The sequence below is a fragment of the Drosophila melanogaster genome, chromosome 3L (genome assembly GCF_000001215.4).
Source record: "Drosophila melanogaster chromosome 3L".
Lineage (NCBI taxonomy): Eukaryota > Metazoa > Arthropoda > Insecta > Diptera > Drosophilidae > Drosophila > Drosophila melanogaster.
The window spans coordinates 2,217,111-2,229,417 of NT_037436.4; positions in this window are offsets into that span (position 1 = coordinate 2,217,111).

Below are 12,307 nucleotides of genomic sequence, written 5' to 3' on the forward strand. Positions count from 1 at the left end.
GCGAAACTCCAGCCGCACTTGCCATTCGAAACGTGCTTTAATTTCAGCATTTGTTTGCGGCCCCAATTTGTCGCAATAATAATGGAATTTAAGTGTACCGAGCACAAAAATGCAAACTAAATAACAAAGTTTGTTAGCAGATTTCTGGTCTGATGCAATTACTCGCATGCTGGACGCAATACCTTTGTGCCAAATGGATTGGGAACGGCTTTAACGAGCAGCTTTCAGATAAAACAAAGCCATGAATGCATATATCATTAAAATACAATAATTTATGTGCCCAGCTCCACGCCTTCGCGTTCACAAAGATCGTCGACCTGGCAAGAAGTTACTATCAATTACGTTCATCTCATCCGGGCTAACAAGAAGCTCTTGTAAGAGTACTTCTAATAAATATGCCTAAGCACTCGCTGCCTCTTCCCTCTTCTGCCCCCTCTTCCACTTCGTCGGAATGACAAAGCCAAAGCAAATGACGTGAAATATACATAAAGAGGAAGAGCTGGCCGTAAAATGGCTGCAATACCACTGGCACTGCTATACGGGGCGTATGAGCAACGTCGTTCCGCTCGCCCACTTACAAGTAATAAGAGCCAGCGGCGTAAAAATCAACGGAGGCCCAGCACCATGTGAGCCATAAAAAGTATATGGTAAGCCAAAGCCCAAATAAAACCAAACCGAACCAAAACCCAAACCCAAACCAAACCAAAACCCCGCTAAGTCTCGGATTCCTTGGCATATTTCACGGGCAAAGCCATCGCATAATGCGTGTGATTGATTTACCTGTTTCCACCTCTCGACCCAGCTGCTGTAAAATTGATGGCTCCCATTTGGCAACGGGCGAAGAAGAGATTGAAGTCATTGCCATTGGCATGATTAGGTGGGCGAGTTCGCCGATGGCCAGGATTCGGGATGGCATAAATCCCACGCACTTTCGGGCAGAACTTTCCATATTACATTTCAATCATTACTATTCAGGAAGTTTCGCAAGACTTTTGTTTCAATTTAACTTTTTTAACTTACGATAATTCTCCCTGCTATATATGTAACTTATAAATTTGAAATATTGAGTATATTAAAGGGGCATTGGCTATTGGTCCCATTTTTCCCCAAGATACACACATCTTTTTAGGATCCTTATCCCCAAAGTCTGGAACTGTATTCACCGGCCTGTGTCAAGTGTCCCGCAAGTTTGTTGGCGTGGCTTAAACTGTCGCCCGCTATCGGGGCAACACAATCAGCCAGACATCCAGACAACCAGGGAACCGAAGAGCTGGCGAAACAAGCTGGCAAAAGTTGGTTAGTTAAAAGTGTTTGTCATTGTTGACACCTTTCGTCTTGGCAAGGCGAAGGCGACTTGGCCAACTCGAGACAATGAGCCCAGCGGAAACCCAACGGAAAGGGCAAAGTTTTTCCATTCTCCGCCTATTTTTCCAGGCCATGTCTGTTGCCCTCTTGTTGCCGCTGAAACTTTTTCCATGCTCATGTTGATTGGTGTTAAACATTTGGCGGCATTCTCGCTTCAAATTCGGTAAATCTAATTTATTACATTATGTGGTCCAGTTTTAAGCCATCAGCCGCTCAGTTCGAGTGAGTTGATGTGGTTTTGGTGTTAAGTCCTGCCACAAAACAGATTCTCTTTCGGTAGGAAAAGCAAATTTATTTTCCAGCTAAAGAAATAAAAAGTTTATTACAATATTTATGCTGGAGATAGGGGTTTCAAGCAAAACATAAATACAAAAATTGAGACATTTGAAGAATGAATTAAAATCTCAAATTGTGATTTTAGAATATACTTTACCCTTTTTCTGAGTGCATCAGGGGTCTTGGGTTTTCTGTTTCAGTTGCCAATTTGCCACTTTTATGTGTTCATATCATTTACGCTTATTTTGTGGCCTGTCCTGACTTTGAAACTTCAGATGCTCAGCCACTGAACCGAATATCTACGTAGATACATCTCAGCTGAGCACACGACTGCCATTTATCAAGGCCGGCAATTCGTTGGTGCTCCAAGTGCCTGACTAATGAAGTGGGTTAAGAGGGGCGGTGGGGGCTAAGGCGTGGGCGTGGCACTTGACTGGTTGTCATTGAAAGTGCAGTTAAACTGCAATCGCGTTCGCGTTTTCATTATGCGGCCCCATAAAAATAGCGATCCTTCTAACAAAGTAAAAGCAGCGGCTGAAGCCAAAGACAAACTTTGTATTGTCTGGTCAATAAGTGAAATAAAAACTAGACCAGGTGGGTACCCTAAGAAAGTAAAATGATTTTCAATTTTCTCAGTGTTTTCCCTGTTCTATCAATTAGCACATTTTAACATTATTTGTAGTATACTGTATTTTTAAACCAGTAAAAAAAAGTAGATTGAATAGTCCTGCTCTGCGAAATACCCTACACAATTTGGGGTAGGTTCCATAAAAAAGGAAAGTTATCAACGTAAACAATTCAAGCACTTCAACTAGTTTTGGGCGCCTCGATAGTGCTCCAGATAATGGCACGAGTCTGTAGTTTTTGGGCGGTGAAAAGTGGGGCGGGGCTGCATAATGAAAAGTTGCCAGTTATCGGGTTGGGTGAAAACTGGAAGGAGGAGACGACGGTCTGCCCTTCATTCAAGCGGGCAAAACGCAGAGCGACAAATTTTTATGGGCAAACTTTCAATTACCCAACTTTTTTCTTGCTTGAATTACTTTTGAAATGCTTTGCCCACCCACACACACACACACATATACAGAAACAGGACATATGCATATGTGTGGGTGAATGTGTCTGTGTCCTGTCGTCGCGTTTGTTGTTGCTCTATTTGCCTCACTGATTCTCGCGCAGAAATGCACAGGAAAAAATAGTTTTTAAAGAGTAAAACTTGTTTCAAATAAAATAAAACAAATTCTCATTATGACTAGAAGATACTTCTACCTTTTTTTTATGTTTTGCCATTGATGATGGCAGATTTGAGTAGATAAATACGGATGTTCTATATGATAAATAGATATGTTCTCCGTGTGTTTGTTTCATGCTATTTTGTGGTATCTAAATATCAAAAGAAGGTGTACAAGGAGTTTCGGTGACGACGGCCATTGACTGTGCACGGTTCATAGCTCCGTCCGTAGTGCCAGCTATGAGTTTATATATATATATACATACATTTATATGTATCTGCTGCTCACCTGACTACCCGACGACTGGAACTTCAAGGACGCACAGCCATTTATAATGCCTGTATATTATTACTTTTCACTTTGCCGAGCAAATTTACGAGCGAGCTGCGCAATTTTTCAACTTGTTACTTAGCGCGAGCGCCACTTAAACACTTTTAAACGCAATTTTCGCACCGCCCCAGGAAGCGGGAATGCGAATTGAAGCTCGGAGCTGTGAAATATGGAATTCTAAGCGGGCCAAGACAATGATTTCGCCGTCGCACTCTCCGGGGAGAAGCGCCATTGCCATGGCCATTTCAACACCAAGCCATAAATCATAATCTGCTGGCATAATACATAAAATATTGATGCTAAAGAGTTCAAAACACACACACACACATGCCGTCCTCGTCCCGGGATGATAATAGCCACTAAACACCTATTTACCCCGCTCAGAGTTATTAAGGCCAAGTGTGCCTGCTGCTCAAAAATGCTCAAGCACTTTGGTTATTTATGTGCGCAAGGAAATATTCTGCTTTATTAGCCATTGTACATCTTTCGGCTCTGGATAGTTTTCACTCTGACCGCACACACGGCGTATGAGCAATGTGCACTGGTCCAGAAAATAGATAAACTTGCGTGTCGGATAAATTATAGTTGCAGCCCATTCTGCCGAGCAGTATATTGAATATTAAGTTGGGTTCAATTAAACTAGAATTTATGTGCGCCATTGGCTTACTCCTTTGACCAAGTTTAAAGTTCATCCATAAAATATTTAAATTGGCAACAGAACAAAGGCTAATCCACATAATTCCATTGCCTGCGATATTTTAGCATATCCTGGATTGGATTCCTGCACGATTAACTCGCTGTCTTTTGCTCTGTTTGGCTGCTTTACTGTTTTGGTGTTTTACCAGGGTTTTCCATTCGATGCCAGCCAATCCCCAAAAGACCGCAAACAAACGAAATCGACAAAAAGAAAAATAGTGACTAAACCTGCCGCTCGAACATTTAAATTTCTATCGCCGACTGCAGTCCGAATAAATTGACATTGCGAGATGGCAAACAAAAATCGACAGCGAGTGCGGAATACAAGGCAATGTCAATGTTTGCCTGGCCCGTTTTTCCCTCTTTTTTCTTTTTTTTTTTGTTCGGCGTTTTCCCATTTTCCATTTTCCAGCCAAGCGGAAGTGTCTGAATGATGGATGCTGATTTCGCTCAGTGCCCAAAAGTGCCACAAAATGCACAGAACTCAATGTCGAGCTGCAATTGCAGTGTGAATTTATGGCGATGCGAGGAATTTAAAGTGTTTCCCACTCGAGCTAAGCGGCTTTTAATGAAGTCATGTCCCGGATCCCTTCTTGCAAGATGAATTGTCGGGTCAAGCCGAGCTCCCTTCGTGGGGGTCAGCAATTAAAAACGCATAATTCATGCCCCAATGAAGCCGGCTGAATCCGGCTGCGAATCCGAAAAGGTGTGCGCCACGAGTATAATTAAATTTGCTAACCCAAAACTAATTGGTGGCTGCCCTGCGAAACGCGGGAAGCTTGCTGCAGGACACTCGACTGCCCCGACTGATCCTGATGAAGTGGACAGAGAGGCCACAGCTGACATCCCTTTTAATTATCCCGTCACACGCGTGGAATGGGAACACGATATGGTTGTTAGGCATCTGCGAAGGGCGGGGATAAATTGAATGTAAGCAAAGCCATGGCTTGTACAAAAACCAAGCCAAGGTAAGCGCTGCACTTGAAAAAACACAAATGCAGTTTGTTATTCTTAAACTGATGGAGCGATTGAAATACATGTTGTGTATTTATTACTGCACCTTTTCAGGAAAAACTTGATGGATGTGAAAACTGTATAACATCTTTTGATTCAAATGTTAGATATGTTAATGTTTTGCTAGTCTAGTTTTGGCAAAATGAAGCTTCGAATTTTCATTAAAAAATCGGGTTTTTGAACATATTTCCGTCGAAAAAAGTCACTTAACTAATCTAATCACTTTTCTGTGCAGCTTTTTACCTGTGCTAACTAACCATGTCATTTTTGGAAGGTTTCCAAAAAAATTTTTTTTTTCCCAAATTTCACTTTTTTATAAGGGGTTACATCACAATTTTTTTCAAAAATTGGTCAAAAATGAAAATGCCCGGATTTGAATGCCATTTGATTTTAACATTGATTAGGAGTTCAGAAAGGTATAAAGATCCATTTTGGCAAGTATTTTTACAAATTTCCATAAAAAAACGTGATTTTTGTACTAATTTTGTATATGTGCTATGTATATTTCCGTCGAAAAAAGTCACTCAACTAATCTAATCACTTTTCTGTGCAACTTTTTACCTGTGCTAACTAACCATGTCATTTTTGGAAGGTTTCCAAAAAATTTTTTTTTGGCCAAATTTAACTTTTTTATAAGGGGTTACATCACAATATTTTGCAAAAATTGGTCAAAAATGAAAATGTTCGGATTTGAATGCCATTTGATTTTAACATTGATTAGGAGTTCAGAAAGGTATAAATTTCCATTTTGGCAAGTATTTTTCAAAATTTCCATAAAAAAACGTGATTTTTGTAAAAAATTTTGGGTCCACTTTACCCATTACAAGGATTTTGGGAAGTATTCCTAATTTATATACGAATTTTGCTAAAAAGTTTATTTTATATATTATTTTTCAAACCAAATGTGGAGTTTAAAAACGCCACTATGTTTTTCCAAGTGCAAAGGGGAATGGGATGGAAGGAGGGAATTGGCCAGGACAGCGACAGCGACAATGACACATGATTATGTTTAGCCAGCAGGTGGGACAGCAGCGGACAGGTAAGAGCAGGGAACACCGCAACCACCTTTGACCTGGCCAACATCCAACCGACCCCGCCCGCAGTTGGTAACATATTGTGGCACATTACATTAGTCTTGGTCCTCTCTTTCTGTCCAGTGGCTCAAATCCGCCCATTCCCCCGATCATCCATGTACGACACGAACCATTATGCATACGTATGATTAATGAGATTCGTGTTATTGTTGATGTGCACAACGAGGCGGGCACTCTTTACGTCTGCAGCTGGTCTTTGACACTGGCGACCTTATCAATCAGTCATGGCAGCACAAAGGCGCCGTAATCACCTCAAAGCCTAATAGAATCCGTCAAATCAGAGTGAGCAACTATGGGACCTATTGAGCGGCCAAATGGAACTGCGAGGAGTGCCGGTGCTCTTTTCGAGGCCAGAAACCGCAACTGCATCAAGGACATTCCCGCAGCTCAACTCGCAATGAACTGGACCCAGAGCACTTCAATTTGTTGGCCCGGCGACCGCATCACGAATTCATGACCCTTCGTCCAAATAACCAGAAAACAAAACCAGAAGCCACCCAGCAGCATGTCCCCCAAACCAAAAAAAAAAGGGCGAAACAATATGCAGCCGCCGCTGGGAGTTGGCTTCGGATCTGGGGCCAAATTGGAGGGTTAGCGGACAAACCGACATAACCAACCATCAATCAAAACGTGGACTACTCCACTGACAATGGGCGTGCCCGAATTGCTGGCCTCCGCCTGCGACAGAAATGGCTTGTCCTGGCCACGCGTCGTATGCGTGATGTGGCGACATTAGCAAACCAAAAATAGAAGACTGCTGCGGCTGGACAGCCATGATAATTATCACCTAGCTGCGCTACATTTTCATAAACACAATTATTTATTAATTAACCGAAACCCCGACAATTTTAGACCCCCCGTCAGTCATTGTCAATTGGAATTTAATTGAAAAGCGGACAGGACATCTCGTTGGAAGTTGGCGCGAAATGGACTCGTTGGAAATCCAGCATATAGTCGGACATTTAATTTATGGCATGCGCTGTCAGGCGATTTAGATTGATTGTTCGCGGGATTAATTAATAACCAGCACGCAAAACTAATTTCAGACTGCAAATTGGCTTAAATTGGAAGCCTTGTAAACTTGTTTAACAATGTTCGCCTGTCGCCAAGGTGTTTTTTGTGCGAATAAATGTCAAAGAGCCGACAGAAAGACAGACTGATGGCGAGGCAAACAAATCTAGAAATTAATTTCGTTCCATTTCATTGCCAAGTTTTGTCAGCTCAGTAAACACTCGAATTAAACGTCGTCGGATATTTCAGATAGAGCGCCGAATTAATTAACGCCCTTGTGTATTGTTCGGCCAACGGTGCGTATGATTAATATGGCCCAGTCCGCCACTTCAAGGACTTTAGAGGGCTGGCCGGCGGTCGCTCGGTAGTCGCACGTGTTTGGCATTTTTCCGGCGGCACTTTTCAAACTGAACAATGCAGAATGCCACGCCCACAAGTGGCCGCCACATTCAGTTTCGGTTTTTGGCCCCGAACATAAATCTCTCAAGTGTCACATAAAATTTCCGCACATGTACGGAATCAAAATGAAAAGAAATCGGGGCGGCGGTGATGGCGGCGACGGCGACACAGCCGAGGTCGTAGTGCAATAAGTTATCAAAGTTAATAATTCTTAATGTTAGTGCATAAATAAGCCTGAGACAGGGCCAGACGTATCAGGAGTTGTCACAGCCAGCGCGCCCATACTTTTATGGGTATGCTACCAAATAAATACGACCCAAGGAAGCCAGGCATAAAGAAGGAAATTTAAAATTTATGCAAAGAGCAACAGTGGCAGCGGCAAGACGTGGAAAAAATCCAACTGACTGAAGGCTAATTTGCATAAAGAAAACGCAAACGAAACTCGAATGTAACGCCCAGCAATCTTTTTCTCTCTCGATGTGACCGTGTATATGTGTATATGTGTATATGGTGTATGTGGTGTATGCTCAGTGGCCTGGCAAATATGAAACGTAAAGTGTTCATGCTGACATCGCGACATAAAACATGCCCATGTGTTGGTACAAATGTTTCGCCTTTATTTGGCAGGCCTTTTGGCTAATAGCGCCTCACACTGGCCCACTGTTTGGCCAAAAGCATCAGGGCAGAAATGCCAGTTTGACAATAAAAGTCCCAAAACACTGTTCGTGCATGGCGAGTGTGTGCACAGCGCACATTTCCGATATATGTATATTTTGTAGATTCCAATCTATATCTGGTTTATCTCTGACCACTAATTGAATTTTGAAGTTTATGTTTAACTAGAAAGGGGTATATGTTATTGCTTTGATGATCAGACTTTCGCAAAAAAAAGTTTGTTAATAAAACCATAGCCCTGGTTCATCTAAAATATATTTCTTCCTGTGTACTCCACTTCTTGTCCAAAGGGTTTCTTGCCAGTAGCCATTTTCAGGGGTCCTCGAATGTATACAGACTTCGTCTTTGATTTGGTTTCATGCTTCTACTGGGCCGATTATTCGACCTGCAAAACAGACCACAATGTGGCCATGAATATCGAGAAATGTTATTAAGGCAATCGAATGGACTGCGCCAGTCGATTCCGAGTATTTTAATTTCGACTTTAATGGCCAGGGATGAGAGATATCCCCCTGGGGTCATTTGTTAATCACCGAATTGGCCAAACTTTTGCCTCTTGCCCCAGGAAACATTCGACTGGGACTCGTGAAAATTTTCAGCTCATCCCCAGATAAGGCAAAATATGAGTACAAACGCTTAGCTTTTTGGCCAGCCATCTATCTTCCGCATCTGCAAAATTACGACTTGAGCCGCGAGCCAAAAAGGCCAAAGGACTTGGCCGGCCAAGTTCATTGTGCCACATTTCATTTGGCTAAGAGTGCTCGAGTGCCTCGCAAATGACGCCCGTGAGCTATCACAACGAGTGCTTCACTTTTTCGATTGAATGGATGCGTTGGGGATGCAGTTGGCAGACTGGCTGGCTGGACTGTGGTCCCAGTTTTAATACTTTTAACTGGCTTCTCTGGTCAGTTGGGGATTCGCACTTGCGGAAAAACTAGCTCAGAGTTGGCCAAGTGGAACTAGGCAAACTAGGCGAGCTCCAACTCCCCGACACACAAATCTCCAGCTCTCCAAGGTGATTATTTTGCAATTGTTGTGTCAATTTTTAACGCAAACTATTGCCATACACATACCGTACGTACTGTATCATGCCGTACTGTACTGTACTGTACTGGCAAGGCCGAAATGCGGACGTGGGCAGGAGCATATTTTGATTTCATTATGCCGGCAGAGCGTTTCCAGTTCAGGGCCCCGTTGCTATTCCCCATTATAATGGCCAGATGTAGACATTTATGTACATTATTATGCCTCTCCTTTTTGTATTTTTACGTTCTGCTTGCTTACACCGAGCCACCTCCCCCGTCCCCATTGTCGTGTATTCGTACTCGTATACATTCTCCATGGGGGCTTATTAAATGATTGACCTAGGCTCCTCATTTACCTCCTCCATTCCGGTCGCTGCTATTATTGTTATGGCAATCGCTTTGATTGCACGTTAGCAGCATATAATTATATCCTGACAGGGGGACTATAATTTCAGCCAGGACGAAGGGTGCCTTCGTTAAAATGGCATTTAATGAAAATAGATTGGACTTTCGATATTATTCGGAGGGTTTATTATCTTTTGTGCTCACATACTTTGCCATTTATACATGTGACATTATCACTTCAAAATGTAGTAAAATTAAATGGCTTAAATTCTTCATTAAACTCTCGTGAGCTACGCTTTTCTTTATTTCAATGCTGCTTTTCTTTGTTTTCGGTGAAAAGCACCCCATGGACTTTGCTTCATGCGCTTGAAATGCTGCGTAAAAATCTTCGCTGACCGGAAACTAATTTGAAAATGTTATTCATTATGCATAGCACTTGCCCCTTTGCCACTCGAAGTTGCACTCGGCTGACGCTGTTTCGCTGTTCTGCTGTTCTGCTGTGATTTCGCGCACTTCCTGCCGCACTTTTCGAGTTTGTTGCAGTTGCACTTTCTACGCACGGTCTGGGAAATCGCAGGGAGACTGGCTGTTCCGCCAGTGTGTGGGTTTGACCCAAAGTTGAGGAAAAGTTTCGGTTTTCGCTTTCGCCTGGCGCTGCGAAAAAGTACGCGGGCCACTAATGCCCAGATTTGAGTTGCGGCTGCGAGAGTTTTAACCAGATTGTTGCCTTAAAGCTGAATTAGCGCAGCTCTTGCGGCTGCCAAAGTTGGCTTAACCCATTTCGGTCAGGAGTGCTTAAAGCCACATTAAAATGGAGCGGATGGCAGTTGGACTTCTTAAAGGTAAACTGCAGAAAGTGTGTCTAAAGTCGTGGAATGATTATTCTACTATATATAAAGCTGTGCATCTAAGAAATCTCAGCCTCCAAAGTTTTAGAATTATCCAACCATTTTCAATTCCAAATGGGTTAAAGAAAAGCCAGGGGCTTCATCCCGAGTGGCGTCTTTCTAATTGATAGCATCTTGAGCGCATTTCGCCTGCTCGACGAGATAAAAATTGTAAGTCGACAAATTAAGCCCGGCCCGAAGGCGAAAGACGGCGTCGTGAAACGGATGCGGATGTGGATGTGGCTAAGATGACTAGAATGGCTAAAACTGCAGTGCCAGCCAAAATGCCACCGGCCTTGGCCACAGGACCAATATCAAAGGGAAAACGTAAAAAGGATAACCGTGCAAACAATGACAGGCGAGCCAAAGGAAGCAGCCAGGATCTAGAGACAAAAGTCTGGCGAATGCTTTAAGGCAGGGCAAAAGGAAGCGAGATAAAAATGGCGTGCGTCGCATGGAACATGAACCAAAATGGCACCCACAAGAGCTTCCGGCAGACGTCCGCTTTAACAACTCTTTTACCCACACTCACGCACAGTCACTCCCGCACATGTGTATATATATACACAAATACATATCCTTGTATAGGGACACATCTGAGAACGCCCTACACATTAGCTACGTTTCCAGGGGGTTTTTCTATGGGGTGTGGTGGGGGGGCGGTGCCAGCGCTTTTGTCATAAACCCATTAAAAGTCAAGGACAAAATTCATGTTGCATGTTTACTCATGCACACTCACACGCCCACACCACCACTCACACATAGATCACGGGTCGTAAGGAGCAAGCAGTGCCAACAAAGTAGCTTTAATTAATGAAACTCATTAAAGGCATGCCAACCAGGCAACTGGCACAAAGCAGAGTGGCTGAGCAGCTCGGGAAAAGGCCAAAGGATGGCCTAAGAGAACCGAACGACCAAAGGACCAAAGGACCGACTAGAACCAGCAGCAGAAACCAGACTGAATTGCCCGCTTTGACCTGCCACAATGCGTTGGGCCATACATTAGCCACGTTGGCGCTGACTTGGCCTCCGCCATTGAATAAAATAATCAGCAGCCGCCTTATCCAGCTGCCGCTGTAAGTCCTTTTGACTTGGCCAAGGCGAACGACGCCGGCCGAGAAACGAGAGATTTACGAGAGCTGCCGACAGGACGAAAGCCGAACTAAGCCGAAGAGAGTGTGAGCGAACAGAGAGAACTGGGAGAGGATTAGCTTGGCTGAGAGTCATTCTGGGGAAATGGTGGTGAAAGTTCATATAGCACTCCGAAAATCGTCCCTTAAAAAGGGGGTGATAGCAGTTAATCGTAAAACTGTAAGCAGTTTACTGCAAACGAAAAACAGCATGCGAAAGCAGTGCAAGCAAGTGGTGCTATAGCAAGCCAGCAGTTAATCTAGCAAGGGTATGGTAACACATAAGCTGAAATGCTAAAAATGGTTCCCTCAACAGAATCAAATTATAAAAAAAATAATTATAATAAAAATATATCTAGTATTTATACAGTAAGAAAACATATATAACAATAATTATAGAATCGGATTGCTTTTGCCATAAGACTGTTATACTTTATAGTAATCTTACATGTTTTGTAAAAAATCCGATAGAGGGCTGATTTAGACCAGACAGGACTTAGCCTCCCCCGAAACCCACCCTCAAGGTCATGCGCTCTCGCAACACAGCACACCTGTATGAATTGGCCTCCCACCTGCGACTCGCTCTCTCCGCAGAGCGTGCGCCGTGGACAGAGGACTCTCCGCTGCTCGTTAAAAGGACTAGGACAACTCACAGAGGACTGCGCTGTCTGCAGAGCAAGCAACAGCTTCGTGCCAGGGGGTGGGACGCCCAACCACCCCCAACAGCGTGGCAGAGGCACATCCTGGCCCATCCTGTGGCAGCCCCGGCACCTGCTGCATCTCAAAACAAAGGCCATTTATTTAGAATGGCAGCGCAAAGCGGAAGCGCCA